The sequence below is a fragment of the Rattus rattus genome, chromosome 2 (genome assembly GCF_011064425.1).
Source record: "Rattus rattus isolate New Zealand chromosome 2, Rrattus_CSIRO_v1, whole genome shotgun sequence".
NCBI lineage: Eukaryota > Metazoa > Chordata > Mammalia > Rodentia > Muridae > Rattus > Rattus rattus.
Genome location: NC_046155.1, coordinates 140,188,260 through 140,204,428, shown reverse-complemented (window position 1 = coordinate 140,204,428; position 16,169 = coordinate 140,188,260). Strand labels below are relative to the sequence as shown.

Below are 16,169 nucleotides of genomic sequence, written 5' to 3'. Positions count from 1 at the left end.
TTCACAATTAACACCGTCAAACTGACAACACAGAAAAACAAGATGACTGAAAGCATGGATCAGAACCCAATTTAAAATACAAAGGTACATGAGAATCTCAAGGAAATATTGAAGCATCAATGTTTGAGTCCATATTATTGCTAGAGTTGGCCCCAGTATATACATCAACAAATTTAAGGGATCCCAATAAATAGGATTTATAATCCCTATTAAGAAATAACTCAAATTCCCAAATTTTCCTATCATAACTATATATCTCCTACTAAGAACCTAGGCATCTCTGAAATAGCAAGGAAGAAAAGAAACATTCTTGAATAAATAATGTGGTCTATAAGAAAGTTCCCTTAGTTTCTCATGAAACTAATAGCTTATCTGGAATTATGCTAATACTGAAATGAATCTAACTTCTAACTTACAAACACATAAATAACAAAGTTTAAATAAAATCAACTAATTCATTAAAGAACTACACAAACTCTTAGGATTACAAAGTAAAGTACTCTCCCCTAGTCTCTTCTTTTTTGTTAGGTTCAGTGCTCAGCTGAACTGTTTCCAAAGAATTCTAAGATTCTACTCTCTGCTTGATCACTTACTACCGGAGAAATCTTGGACAAGTTACATAACCTCTCTAAACCTCAGTTACTCTAAAGAACTAAAACTCTAGTCAGGGTTATCATAAGAGTGCCATGTATACAATATGCGTGCAAAAGAAAGAAATTTTTTATACCTACAACCTGACAGCCAAGTCTATTTTCTTGATCTTCTTGTCCATATCACTTTATGTCTCATAATACAGTAAACTCTAACAAATTCTTCCAGCATCCCACTTATATCTCACAGTCTATTTGGTAGCATACTTGGCACCTAGTATGATCCTTTAAAAATGACAGGCGCCCAAATTTATTGAACGCATTTGTCATTATGCTAGCCGTAATATTAAAATAATTCATGCAATATGAATTTCAAAAAATTAAACAGAAACATACCATATTTCGCCAAACTTCTGAGGAGCTGGTGAACTCTAAAATCAGGCTCTTACAGATTTTTAACCTAAAATATAAAACACCTCACTCAATTCTTTTAACATAAACAACTGGATAGTCTTTCAAAAAGAATTACTGAAATCCATTATAAAATAAAAGCAAATTTATCTTCAATACTTCAATCCAAAAATATATTGAAACATAAATTACCCTACTCTTATTGCCAAGATAAGTAGTAGGGTCCCTGTGTAGACTGTGGTCTGAATATTTTTCCAACCAGGAAAGCCATGTTTCTCATCTTCGTGTACAAAGATTAACACTCCTCAATCCCTTAACTCCTTACAAATGAGCTGAAAATATATTAAACTTGCTCATATACCTCAAATTCTTTCAGATAATTATAGTAACTCCACTTTCAGTTAATCTCTATATGCAAAACTTCTGCTGTATAAAACCTCCTAGAGTTGCAACCATGGCTAAGTCCTTTGACCTTTCAGTCTCTCAGGTATATTAAATTGTTGGATTAGAGATAATGTACTAAAAGAATATGCTTTCCTGACCCATGACAGGGCCCCATTACTCGATTAAATCACTCCATGTGTGAATTCTTTACAAATAAAGAATAACAACAAACTTATTACAAAGCTTAAAGCAAGTTCTCCTATGATTTTAAATTTCTGTTCATAGATCATTTATAACTTGTCTGAGTATTTTTCTGCCTTTAATGTCATTTAATCTTATTTTGTCATGAGAAAACCTAATGCCATAGATTAAGCAACTACAAAATAAATATATCTGAACATTATTTATAGGTAAGTAGGTGGGTTGGTGGATGGGTAGGTGCAGGGGGGGGAGGGAGAGAGGGAGGGAGGGAAGGAAGTAGGTTGGGTGGGAAGGAAGGAAGGAAGGAAGGAAGGAAGGAAGGAAGGAAGGAAGGAAGGAAGGAAGGAAGGAAGGGCCAATAGATGGATGGATAAATGATGGATGGACGGACGGACAGACAGATTAAAAAACTGATAAATGGACTGATTTGATGGTCTCACTATATAACCTTGACTAGTCAGGAACTTGCTATGTAGTCTAGGCTAACCTTAAATTCATAGGAATTGCCTAATCCTGTCTCCTAAGTGCTGGGATCAAGGCTGTGGACTACCATACCCAGCCTTGTATTAATTATTTTAAATAAAACCAACAAACACTATGAGTTTAGGGAACTGAGTTTCAATCAACAACAAAATCACTTGAGGAAATCTATTAAAATATATCTACTAGGGAGGTATGGGTGAAGTATATCCATAATGTCAGTACTGAGGAGGTAAATGCAAGAGAACCAGAAATTCAAAGACAGACTTGGCTGTGTATTAAGTTCTAGAAGAGCCTAAACAACATGAGAACCTGTCTTTAAAAAAAAAAAAAAAAAAAAAAGGACAGAAAAAGAAAGACAGATGCAGGGTTCTCTGCAGTAATTCTGATTCGGGGCAATTGAGTGCATGAATTTGTATTGTGAACACACTTCTAGTGATGCATACATTCCATTTTACCTCTGTACTTAATATCATAAACACACCTATTTTTACGACCCTATCTTTGGCATTATAACTTCCAGTTCCCAATTGTCAAATACTGTTTGAATATCTCAGCATCTAAAGTAATTTTAAAGTCTTTCTAATTCTCAACTATTCTCACACACACTCCCATACAAATACCCAAAACATTCTATTCTATATATTTGTATGTCAACAATCAAATTGTCCTAACAGAGAGAAAAATCTTCTGCCATCCTCTTCTTCCCCTATTTCGACTTAACCTAACCACTATTTACAAGTCTTCAAATTTTTCATTCGACAGATATCAATTAGACTTTGAGTATATATTGGTAGTTAAAAACACCATAGTCTCCATAATAGATAAGATTTATAACATACTACTAAGTCCTTGGTAGAATTCATGTGCTAATGACTCAAATCAGAAAAGTTCAAGAAATATTATACAATCTCTCCTGCCAAGTATAATATTGTTCACTCACTGCTACCAATTCTACCTCAGGAATCTCACCACAATTCAACACTATCCCTAATAATTCCTTAGTGAACTTTATTTGCTTTTGGAATAAAGCTTAATCTCTCCATCACATGTAATACTATGTAACCAAACCCTGTGAGTATACCCTTTCTTCCAGACTAGATAAAACATTAAGAAAGTATGTCATTAATTTTTATACTAAATGCATAAAAAGGTTTATAGAATAAAACAGTTCACAGAAGAAAAAACTTGGGTAGCTATGTAAATGCAAGAATAAGATTCAAACTTCAATCTGTTTCAAAAGACTATCCATGTCCATTTTCTTATAAACCACTCTAGCTCAAAGTCAGGCCTGGAAATATTAGCTTTAAAATTCTTTTTTGTAATATCTCATCTTTAAAGAAAGAATCCATTGCTTCTTTTCCTAAGATTGTTGTGACACAGAGCCTTGTTATTTTCTCTAGTTTTCCTCTTACATATTTTCACAGAACTATATCTTCTTAGAAATTAGAGTTTGATCATATGTCTCATATTAAAAAAATCCCTATGCCTTCTCAATGTTGATAACATAAATTTCAAATTTTTTATTACATATTAACTGAGGTCCTTGTCATATGGTCACATCCAGTCATCCAAATATTGTCCATAGACGATAACCTCCAGAACTATCGATCTCCCTAGGTTTTTGTACTCTATCATATATTAGAAATCTCTTATTTCTGGTCTTAATAATTTTGCATATCAGGACATTTCACTAGAAATGTTTTCCTGGACTCTGCAATTTCTATCCTCTTGATCTATTAAAATCTAGTTTAAAAAAAAACAAAAAAAAAAAAACATTCTTCCTAAAACTTTAGAGCACACCAAATGAACAATGACAATTAAAAGGACTGAGACTGACAATAATATTAATGAGAAAAATCAGAATCTTTACACGTTACAGTGAAATTATTTCAAAAAAAAATATATATAGTCACTTTGAGAAAAATGCCTCTAGTTTTAGTTACCATATGTCCCAGCCAACTCACACCTAGATATAATCAAGAGAATGCTGTATATTCACAAAAAAGCTGAACATATGTGTGTATGTGTAATACTACACACACACACACACACACACACACACACACACACACACACACAAATAAAATACTATAACAACCCAAACTGAATATATATCAAATCCCATATACTGATGACTGGACAGATAATCAGCCATTAATAAAAAAAAATAAAAATTTGAATAAGATGGTTTTCAAGGTCCTTGTCAACAATAACATTGTACAGTTTCTTTTAAATTTTTTTCAATAAATTATAAACACAAAGAAAATTGCTTAGCATATAGCAGGCCCTAGATTTTAAACACCAGTACAAACTAATTAAATTTGTTAAATTGAAACATGCAAAAAAAAAAACATAAAACTCCTATCATTTTACCACTCAGAATTAAAGCAAACACAAAATAAGATGCCATTTGATATCACTATTAAAAATCTAACTATTCCAAGTACTGATAAAAGATGCTAGAAACAAAAATGTTCATTCACTGCTGATATGGTATGTATTGACAAATCTAATTTACATAAGAATTTGCCATATCTAACCAAGTTAACCTATTCTCTAAAAACTTCATTTCTTTAAATTTCCCAAGAAAACCTTTACAAAGGAAGTATAAAAATGATCTCTGTAGCATTACTCACAAGAGCAATATAAGAAGCAATCCAAAATATTCATAAGCAGTGGGATACAATACTATATAGTTATCCCTATATTGTAATACCAAAGATCTAAATGTGCCAACATACACATCTCAAAAACATAACAGATAAAACACATAAACAAAACTTAAAAAAACACATAAACTGATGGCAGGTATGTACGAAACATATCTATAGAAAGTTAAGGATGATATCTCACTTATGAGCAAAGGTCATATTTAAGTACAAAACAGGAGATATTCAAGAACCTCAAGAAACCTCTTACATGGGTAAGAAGAGATGGTCACAGGACTTGGAGGAACGGATTAAGTTTCCAGAACAAAATCAAAACTGGCATCATTTATATTACTGGGTGGTAGGTAAGTAGATTCTTGATGTATTATTAAAAAGTATTTTATAACATGTTTTAATAAGAAATAATCTGAATATACAATGTCTAAGCTAAAGGCAAAACCCTGAGACTATGGAGAATTCCATGACACAATCTTCCCAATTTATGAAAAATATCTTAATAAGATAAAAATGTATGACTCCTGAGATTATCTCTGTGAATAGGATAAAGTCATCCAAGCCTGACACCTGAAAAAAAATCTCTGGAATTAAAGTTAAAAATTGAGAGAACTTAATCTACCTAACTATCCTCTGACCTCCACACACATCAAAGTATGGCACTTTTATGCCCAAATACACATCATATAATACATAATAGTAATAGTAATAATAATTCAAAAGATTAAGATAAAATATAAAGGACTAAAGACTAGGTATAGAAGATAAAATATAAAGGACTAAAGACTAGGTATAGAAGAAACATGCCCTGGGTTTAATGATAAGATCTCCCCCAACCCAAAAGAAAAAAAATCATTATTATTACAACATGATCATTTTAAATGAAAAACACATATACAACACACACAATTCTACCCTTCCTAAGAATGCCTTGTCAAATTCAGCACAGGCATATTTACAATGAGAAGGAGGCTTCAGAAGGTCTCCGTTAATTGTCCAGGTCAATCTAGTACTGCTTAATTCTGCTTACCTTTAAATTCTCAAGCCTAGAGAATTATTCATTATCGTACATACACATTTCAAGAGCCTATAGCAGATATCCTAACCCAGACTTGAACAATCTAGAAAGTAGTAGTTCATTCATTCCAGCATTTACAAATGCCTGTATCTGCAGAAGAGAAAGGAAAAGAACAAAGACAAGAGGGTGGAGAGAGGGGGGGAAAAAAAGAGAAGAGGAGGGAAAGATGGGAAAAGAAGACAAAGGTTACAGAATACAAAATGTGTACACATTTACTGTTCTCCCAGACTATTCAGTATAGGAATAAACATCTAATTTCAATTGGTTACACTATGTGCACATTCTACTGATAAAACAGATCTGTTTTTAAGTTCACCTCTTCCCTGTGTTTCATTTAACTCAAAAAATTGAGCAAAAGAAATTTTCAGAATGGGGTAGGAAGTTAAATCAGACCAAAAAAAAAAAAAATCTTTCATTTTTAAAGTAACAAGAAACATAATGTACTAGCCAGTAATTACACATGATGTGAAGTACAGATAAAAGAATAAAAGTAACTCAGTTCTCCTACTATCCTTAAGGGTTTTTATTTTAAAATTATATAGTCCAATCTGTGGAGGAAAGTGTATTTCTCCTTTAAGTTCCTCAACTTTTATTTAAACTCTTACTCCCATCTCCAGTCTACAAACCTGTACAATTTTATATAATCAGTGAAAAACAGTAACAGAGAGAATGGAGAATGGAACAGGATTTAGAAGTGGAGAAATTTCATTTCTTTGAAACTAAGGATTTGGATTTTCGTAGTGTATTTTTCTATCAGTAACACATGATAACAGCTCACTTTAAACATGAGGACAAAAACACATTCTCTAATGAATCTATCTGAAATATGATTTATATATTAGTACACATAATATAAAACAGGTACTCAAAAACATTTTAAATTACCAAACAAAAACACATTTAACAAAGGCAAATATTAACCTTATTTTTGACATATTGTATGCTTAGCAAATGTATCTACACAGAGGGGCATCTTAAGAAATCTTAAGGGAGAAAATACTAATAAATTGGGGATATGCTACTTCCCCTTATGATACACTAGGATTTATTCAAAAAAATAAAACAAAAACAAAAACAATAAGAAAAGAAAAAAGTGACTATGCATTTTATCTTTTCCTTTCCAAAAATCAGCAGTATGATTCATATCTGATACTAGGTAGAGTGCTGAAACAATGAGAAGAAATTCTTATAGTGGTATCAACTAAAGAAAACAGGGAATGAGTTTCAGAAAGGACAAAAGTTCAAGGAAATAGCAAAATATAAAGTTTGTTCATACTAAATGACACATTTACTGGTTAATTTGTTATATTATCCTCTATATGGTTTATATCTTCTATATTAAATTAGAGGTATCAGCATTTATTTTACATCACAGATTATAAAACTAAATGAATTATAACCATGGTTTAATCCACAATGGCATTTCTAAGACTATTTTCTCACATCAGAGACAAAGTCCATTAGAAATTTGAAGTAAATAGCTATATCCTTTATTAAAAAAAAGTTTTATCACATTAAAACACTGTCCAGAAAGAACAACACTGACAGTATCTTCATTCATATGTAATTTGTGTGCCAAAATGCTTGCTTTAAACATCCTGAAAAACATTTTGAATTGAACATGTATGCACTGGACACAAAAATAATGGTTCACTCCCAGCATTGGGGCAGTGAAGTCAGAAGGATAAGTGAGGTCCTCTTCAACTACAAAGAAATTGAGACCACCATGGACTACATGATACCCTGTTTTAAAAAATATGTAAGACCACCAATAACTAAAGTGTCCCAGCACTTGGGCCAAAGATCAAGAATTCAAGGGCAGCCTGAAATACACAGCCAGACACAGTCCAGCCTGGGTTATATACCTTGACTTTTATCAACTAATACTACTGCTGCTGCTGCCTCCGCCCGCCACCATCCACCTACCACCCACCCACACACATCATATCATCATTCAAAGGAGATCTGTAAGACTCCATAACATATTTTTTCAAAGTACTTTTTTCAACCTGGGGATGTAGCTCACTGCTAGGTTGCAAGGCCCAGTATTCTATCCCCAGTAATGCAAAACTAAAATTGAAGGGGTTTTTTTTGTTTTTTGTTTTTTTGTTTTTTGTTTTTTTGGAGGGGGTAATATCAGATTTCTGTCAGAGTAATGAGATCTGTACTATACTGCTCAGATGATGCTGAGATTAGGTAAGGAAGACCAAATTCTGAGATGCGGTGAGCTGCTTAGAGAAACAACAGATTCCACCACATAAAAACAGACAGCAGGATGTATAAGGCAAGTTTTATCCTGCTCATGTAAAATATGTTCAGGACCTACACACTACTTTCCTGGTTTCACTTCAAATAAAGATGCCAGCAAGATTTACATAGAATTCTCTCTCAGAAACTGATTTCTTAATGAGGCTCCTACTCAGATTTGCTATAAAAGCCTAAATATGGTACTATGGCCCCTACAGCCTGCCCTTTCCCATCATTCTTACAACTGATTTATTTTCAATTCACTTAATGAAGAGGTCAAGCAGAGCAAATGACAAGGGACTCAGCTTTGCAAATAATTTATCACTACCAATTAAGAGTTATTGTTCGTGTTAAATGTATGTTACTTATTTCTAGGTTTACTTGAAGCCATAGAAGAAATAAGTGCTTCAGAATTTCAGTGGTTTAGGAAACAAAACAACCTAGGATTATTGAAATGGAGTTATCAAATCTGAAACAAATTTATATTGTAGATGCAGCTATAAAGGAGTACACACCTGCAATCCCAGCACTCAAAAGAGGTAGAAAGACCAGAAGTTCACATTTATTCTCCCTGTCAGTTCCAAGATAACATGAGCTGAAGAACCTTTGTCTCAAAATAAATAAACAACAATAAAATATCCCCAGATGTTTCTTTAACAGGCTTAGCCATGTTAACAGAAAACAATAAGACAGTATTCCATCATCCTTTCTCCTACTAATTTCCTGGGCAACTTACTCTCTTTATACAATATCAACCAACTTTCAAGAAGTATCCCATATGAGCAGCATAATCCTCTGTACCAAGAAGGCAGTATCACTTTAATATGATTAACAATGCCTTAGAAAGATAAATGGCCTGCTTTTTAGCTCATTCTGGCTCAAGACAGAAGTCAGAAGAGCAACAACTTCTGGCAACAAAAATAGTGCATTCTTTACTCAGTTTCAATAATCCTAGGTGGTTTTGTTTCTTAAACCACTGAAATTCTGAATTACTTATTTATTCTGTTGCTTCAGGTAAAACCTAGAAATAAGTAATGTATATTTAAGCCTCTTTCACATAGCAGTATTAAAAAAAAAACTATTTTATTTATAGATAGGTCCAATACTTATAATCTTTCCAAATTACAATCCAGTTAATTTAGTTGTTATAGACAACTAAAAATCAAGAAATTATAACTAGTATTTTGAAATTAAATGAAAACATAAGAAATTTGATGTGTATTTATTAATAAGCCACTTTATTAAAAAGGAATAAAGCATCCTCAAGTATTTCAAACTTTCACATTTGGAAAAAGAAATTGAAAAATAATAGTATTTCTACATAATACAATTTATTTCACATCTTTTATCCAAAAGAATAAAATCCTATGCTATCTTATAAAGATTATCTTTTATTAATAGTATAAAAATACATAACTCCATAAAAGTGAATTTGTAATTGCAAAATTAGTGTGGTTATTCTTCTGAACAAATTCTGCCAATAAAAGTAGAACCTTGACCTAGGAGCCAGAGGCTCTAGATTAATTCTGGCTTTAGATGAACTTAAGAAAACTATTTTAAAAATCTTCAATTCCCTCGTGTATTAAAAAAAAAAAAGTGAATACAGTAGCTGATCTCAGAAGAATATTTAGTTTTATAAAATCTCTAACTCTTATTATTGAAAGTCAGAATGGTAATCACTCTCCAAAAAAATGAGTCCTAAGAGGCTGAATGGCATACCAAACTAAACCTATTTCACTTTATATATACCAGGAGTGCATGTGCACTATAAATAGTATATTGTTGGGCTGCAACTAAGACATGAACTTGGATTGTTACCATCACCCCCTAAAGGAGATACAATAGTACCCTTTGCAATTGTAGCTGAAAGGTTAAAGGTAAGTCTACAAAACTGCCCTAAACCTGGAGGGGCATAGACAATTAAGTTCTATAACATAATAGGATATCACATTAAAAAAATAAATTGGTGTTATGTGCAATAAATAACCAATCATCAGTTTTCAAATGATAATTTCCTTGGGGTTTTTTTTAACCCTTATAACTCAGGCCAGCTCACAGATTTCAAAGAAGCCTCAGAAACGTTAGCTGATAGATAACTATTTCAGACATAGTCCCCTATATGATATCTGAATGCTTGCACCCTACTAAAACTTCTCTAAAAGCCTAAAATCTGAGGTGATGAAATTACAAGTGTGACTTTTAGGAGGATCTACATTGATGAATGAGAGCTATGTCCTTATGTTAAAAGACCCTATGTCCTACTCTTAGCAGAGGCGATCTTTGAGTTGGAGGCCAGTTTCCCCTATTTAGCTATTTAGCCTATTTATTAGTATCAGAGGCTAATGAGAGACACTGTCACAAGAAAAGGAAGGGGGAGGGGAAAAAGACAAAAGAAGGGAAGGGGAGTGAAATGGAGAGAGAGCTAGAGAAATGACTCAAAAGTTAAATTGAAAGCACTTGTGCTCTTCCAGAGGACCTGGGTTCAAATTCTAGATCTGACATGGCAACTGAACAACAGTCAAAAATCCCAGTCCCAGCAGTCCCAACACTCTCTTCTCACCTTCACAGATCACAGACACCCACACCCAAGTGCACTCTCATACAATAAAATCAAAAAAAATAAACAATTAATACAGACAGAAACACAGAGACAACATGCCAACACACAGTGGTACAGGCCTGCAATCACAGCTACTATGGAAGAAAGTAGGAGGACTCCCAGTTCAAGGTCTGCCTGAGATAGAGTCAGTACAGAGGACTAAGAAGTGGAAAAGCCGTTCCTAGAACTTGAGAGGTACTAGGTTCAGCCCCTAATCCTCCTAACATTACTCAAATTACATTGAAAATTAGCTTTGATCTTAACACTTCTCAATGTCCTTAACTGAGATACATTTTTTAGAGGGGGGTAGAGAGGTGTAGACCAACCTTTGGTATTTTATAAATAGGCTGAACAGACTTAGGCTTCTGGAAAAATAGTCTCTGATTAAACAATATAAATCCCTGCCCTGACTTCATAATGAGAAAGAAAACAACAGAACAGATTATGGACTATAAAACGCTATATAAAAGGTGCTTTAAGATTTTCAGAAAAACTGGATATGAAAATTGAAAGACTACTAAGCACTTTACAGTCTTTAATTCTTAAAAAATCTGGAATATCTTCACCATCCTGTTTATAGATAAAACCATGTCTCATCGAAAATGAAATCAAGCTCTTACTACAAAGATATTTCCAGGCTGGGTGATGGTAGCCATAACTCTAATCCCAGCACTGGGGAGGCAAAAGCAGGTTCATCTCTGTGAGTTTGAGGCCAGCCTGGTCAACACAGGACAGCGACAGCTACACAAAGAAACCCTGCCTCCAAAAAGAAAAAGAGGAAGGAAGGAGGGAATGAAGGAAAGAGAAGAAAGAAAGAAAAGAAAAAAAAAATTAAAGAAAAAAAAAGGAAGTTTGTTTGATTACACATTCTATCACATCTCTGATTGATAACATTTGAGACAAGTTCTCAACTCTTAGTCTAGGCTGGCCTAAACCTGGCCACAATCCTTTCTTCAATCTCTCAATTGTTGGGTTTACAGAAGTGAGACATCATGCCTAACATAACATTGTTTTTATTTTTATCAGTAATGAAGTAAAATACTGTCAAAACCAAAACTCTATTATCCTAAACCTTCATATGAAGAGAACATCAAAGACTTTAAAGACTATTTTTATATGACCCTCTGCTCTGATACTTTTTTTGTACTTGAAAGTACTTAGAAGACCATCTGTTAAAATTCATACCCAGTTGCAAAAATCAGAACACTTGATGTTTTAATAGCTGCATATACATGTAATATAAATCCATTAACAGTAATTTTATCATTAATAACAAACATAAACTTAAGTAGAATAAATGGTAATATACCAGTAACCATTTAAGGTTTTATTTTTTTAAAGGACATTTGAAAAAATCATCTTAAGCCCTTGAACAGAAAAAAATTAGCTATGCCCAATGAAAAAAAAAGTTGATAAAAATTGAGAGAAACGATTACAGCAATTATTTGAGGGAAGAGAGATTGACATAAATGTTTAAGATATACAACTGAATAAAATTAACATGTCAGAGAAATTAGTCTCAGATGAAAATTACATTTTCTATTTAAAGCCATAAAAAGGGCAAGTAGCCAGTCCTGGTGGTATACAGTTTTAATTGCAGAACCCTGGAGACAAAGCCAAGAGGAAAGTTACAGGTCATCCAGTGAAATACCATTAAGATCCTTTCTCAAAAAAAAAAAAAAGAAGAACAAAAAAATGGTGATGGTGGATATTTCAGAGATTAAAAAAAGCCACCTACAAAACCTGCATGCAAAAGGGATTTTTTTTTTTAAACTCATAGTTAAGCTCCTCAGGTATATGAGGAGCAATATCCAAAGAATTGGTGTGTATACCACTCCACAACACACCAATGCAAGGTAAATATTGACACAAATACTTCACAGCTTACATTCTGATTCTGAAAACAAAGCTACAAGTCATCTCATCTTTATTATGTGTTGTATCTTTCTTAAAATATAGACTGGAAATTGATGAAGTTCTCATTTTTATTACAGATTTTGATATATGGCTTTTTTGTAATGCTAAGTATCTATGGATTTACAGTCATCCTTAGGCTTATCAGCAATACAGATGCAATATCCATTCCCTTAAAAGTGCAGTAAGCAGATTCTACTTAAGAGAATTTAATACTAAAGCAGTTTCTGTCATACATAACAAGACAAAATTTTCCTTTTATCTCTCCTAAAATCTAAATCTGCATGACTTACCAAAAAAAAAAAAAATCTTAAGTAAAAGTAGTCACTAATCTGGGATGTGACAAAAAAAAAACACTTGTCATGTCACTTGTCCAACAAGATTTACTAGGTCTTTGAATATTTAGCTTTTTAACAGCTATATTTCTCCCCCACCCCCCGCCCCACAGCTATATTTCTTAAAGTTCAGGCCATCTTCATTTCAAACGAACTTCCTTCTCCAAAGCATTTTAACATAATCTGCTGCTTCTCCCAAAACCCTGGGTTATACGAACATCCTTTGCGACATTAGATAATTGTGGATCACACATCCCATATACTACTTGGTTAACATTTGCAACAGTACACTAGCTACTTAATACAAACCCAAAGAGATTTTGTCTATTTTAGTATCCTCAAAAGACATAAAAAAAATTGACGTAAAATTGTCTTTAGAGGATTCTAAATGTGAAAAAGTCTTATTAAAATTATATTTTTTTATTTTTAAGGCTAACGCAATTATACCACATTCAACTCTGACTCTTCCAACAAAAAGCCTCCGCATCAAAATAGGGAAAACGTCCTTTTCATTTTCTCAACTGAAAAGGGGGAGGGGAGAAGAGGAGGAGGCCAACTGCTTACAGGTTTGCATTTAAAATTAACACAGCAGTTTCTGAGGAATCCAGTAACTCACGTTCAACTACTGAATCCTACCAGACGCAGCACACGAATAAAAACCACAGCGCAATCCTTGGGCTTGATGTGCCGCTTCATCCGTCTTCCTTCCAATCCACCCCCTATAATACCCCAACCCACTAAGCACACATCTAAATATGTCTTCCCCACCAGAGCGCCCCTTTGGAGGAAAAGGACTTCCTTTTGCAGCCTGAAGCCACGGCTGGCTCTCCGATCCCTGCTTAGATGAGGCCCCAATCTCGACGCCCTGCACGTCCGCCCCACCCCGGGCCCACTCGGGTACCCGCGGGTGACAAAACCCTCCCTCTTGCGCTCAGCCAGCACTGACAGTTAAGGCTGCAGCAGCCGCAGCCACCAGGGCCTAGTCCTGGCACCGGCCCCTCCAGACCACGCGCCCAAGCACTCGCTCACGGAGGCGGGTGAGGGCCCAGGCGCCTAGCCTGTCAGCGCGGCCTGGAGGGTGACGAGGGGACCGGCGGTACAGACCAGAGGGAGCGCGCCGGGCACGCCGCGGCCGCAGCAGCACTGACCTGTCCTCGCCCCCGCGCGTGGGCTGCGGCCCTCGCAGCTGCGGCCGCCTCACTGGTCCTTGTCACCCTCGTCCACCGCCGCCGCCCGCCACCGCCTCGTTCCCTTTCGCTGGCGCCACCGCCGGGTCTCATGCGGGACCCGCGCTTCTCCTCAGGAAACTGAGGCCGGGAGGCCGGGCGCCTGGGCAACCTTGAAGTCGGCGCTGAACGGCTGCTGCCGCGATCTGTCCACGGTGGGGGGCGAGGGCGGCGAGCAACTCCGAAGAGAAGCAGAAGGAGGCGCCACCGTCCGCGACTGGTCGAACGAGGAGAGTCGTGATGAGGCGGTGAACAGCTGCGTGGCCGGGTGCGCGAGCGAGCGCAGGAGGGGCGGCGAGGTACTTGCGAAGACGAAAGGCCCTGTCGTCTCCTGTAGTCACCCAAAGAGGAGCGCCACCATCTTGGGAGAAACACGGATCTCGCGAACGAGGACGAGAAGACTAGGTGGGCGGACCGAGTATCCCGACAGGCAGCGCGCGCCACCCTGCTGGCGGAGGGCTCCAAGTCCGGAGGCGGGAGACTAGGCGAGCTCGCGCGTGCGTGGGACGGCGACTGTCTCCGCCCCGCTCGGATTGCAGCTCTGCAGGGCCCTACTCTAGTTCGCCTTCGCTCTTGGCGCGGGTGCCTTTGGGAAAGGGAGATGGCTTTGGGCTAGGTGGAAGCTGGCCAGCACGGTCGCCATCTTGAGACAGGGCTGAGAGAGGCTTGGTGTTTTTAGCCTATGCTCCTTTTACCCAATCTATAGATCATTGTCTTCGGTGTACTCGGGAGAGCTGACAGGGCTAGCCAGCCGAGGTTAGCCTCGGAGTCAGAGGGTCGAATAGGCTGAGAGGGTATTGCCTACTGGCAGAATAAAGAACCTTAGAAGTATTTAGTTGTTATGGCTGACCCCTACGACTTTTTTGCAGGAACCGGAGAGTGAGCATCCTTCCAGTAAACAAGGTCATCCGCTTAGGCCTCTGCCAGGACAGGATTTGTCACTGGTTTACCAAACTAGTAGGTAAAAGCCTAACCAGTGGTGTCTTCCAGTAGATTGTCAACAGAGTGAATCCCTGCTTGATCCCACATGGATAGAGACTAATTTTGATATGCAGAAGACCTGAACCCTTTTAGAGCCATGTGACTTCTTGGTACCAAAGTGATGGTTTACTTAGGTTTTTTGCTGTTGTTGTTGTTGTTGTTGTTGTTAATGGTTTTGACACTCAAATTATTACAGACTGGCTGACACGTTATTTTCTGGCTTGCAACTTTGTAAGCCTTAATCATCTAGTACTCAAAATGTAACAATCACATGTAGCAATGTGCTTTTCTGTTTCTTGCAACTCCTATAAATGGATACATATACATCTCCCCATTATAAACAGCTATTTTTGGGGTTCTTTTTGTTTGTTTGTTTGTTTGTTTGTTTCTTTGTTTTTCAAAACAATTTCTCTCTGAAGCCCTGGCTGTTCTGGAGCCCACTCTGTAGACCAGGCTGGCCTTCAATTCAGAAATTCACCTGCTTCTGCTTTCTGAATGATGGGATTAAAGGCTTGCTATTTTTTAAAACTTAAAAAATAAGCAGGGGCAGGAGGTGTAAACTATTGCAGGAAAAATAAGTGCAACTGTTATGTCAGATTGTAAGATACTTTAAAATTTTTCTATTCTTATTTTTTTTCTTCATTAAAAATCCTCATTTGGAATACCATTGTATTATATGAAAAGAGCTAGTAACAAATGTAGCCTTTTAAAGAGTTATCTTTGCAAATTATTAAAATACAAAACCAAAACGAAGATCATTAGACTACTAAGAAAAGTAAAGTATTGCAGCGGGAAGATGCTTTCAGCTATTCACTTCTAAATAGAAGTTGTCTGGGAAAAAAAGGAAATTTTCTAGTAAGTAATGTGAATTGTCAAAATATAGCCAACACCGCAGAGTTCTAAAAAGCTTAAAAGTTTGAAGGATATAGATATCCAAATGCCAATCAAGTTCTATACGGAGATCGTGGAGAATCCCAATTTATCATACCAAACTGAAAAAATTATTTACTTAACGTTAAATATATATTCTTATATGGGCCTCTGATGATCAGGACTT

General features: G+C 36.0%; 1 protein-coding gene across 5 annotated transcripts in view; it reads right to left on the bottom strand.

The window, feature by feature from the left end:
* Ube3a (ubiquitin protein ligase E3A) overlaps window positions 1-14,175 on the bottom strand; it is a 90,027-nt gene extending 75,852 nt beyond the window's left edge. For 2 of the 5 annotated variants that reach the window (XR_004386906.1, XM_032893490.1), the window contains exons 1-2: window positions 14,054-14,141; window positions 987-1,050 (exon numbers count right to left, since the gene is read on the bottom strand). The gene's annotated coding sequence lies outside the window, so the exon portion shown is untranslated. Of the gene's footprint in view, window positions 1-986; window positions 1,051-13,521; window positions 13,617-14,053 lie in introns of those variants that run through there. The other 3 variants (XM_032893491.1, XM_032893494.1, XM_032893492.1) reach the window with 3 other exon arrangements.
* Window positions 14,176-16,169: the final 1,994 nt, after the last annotated feature.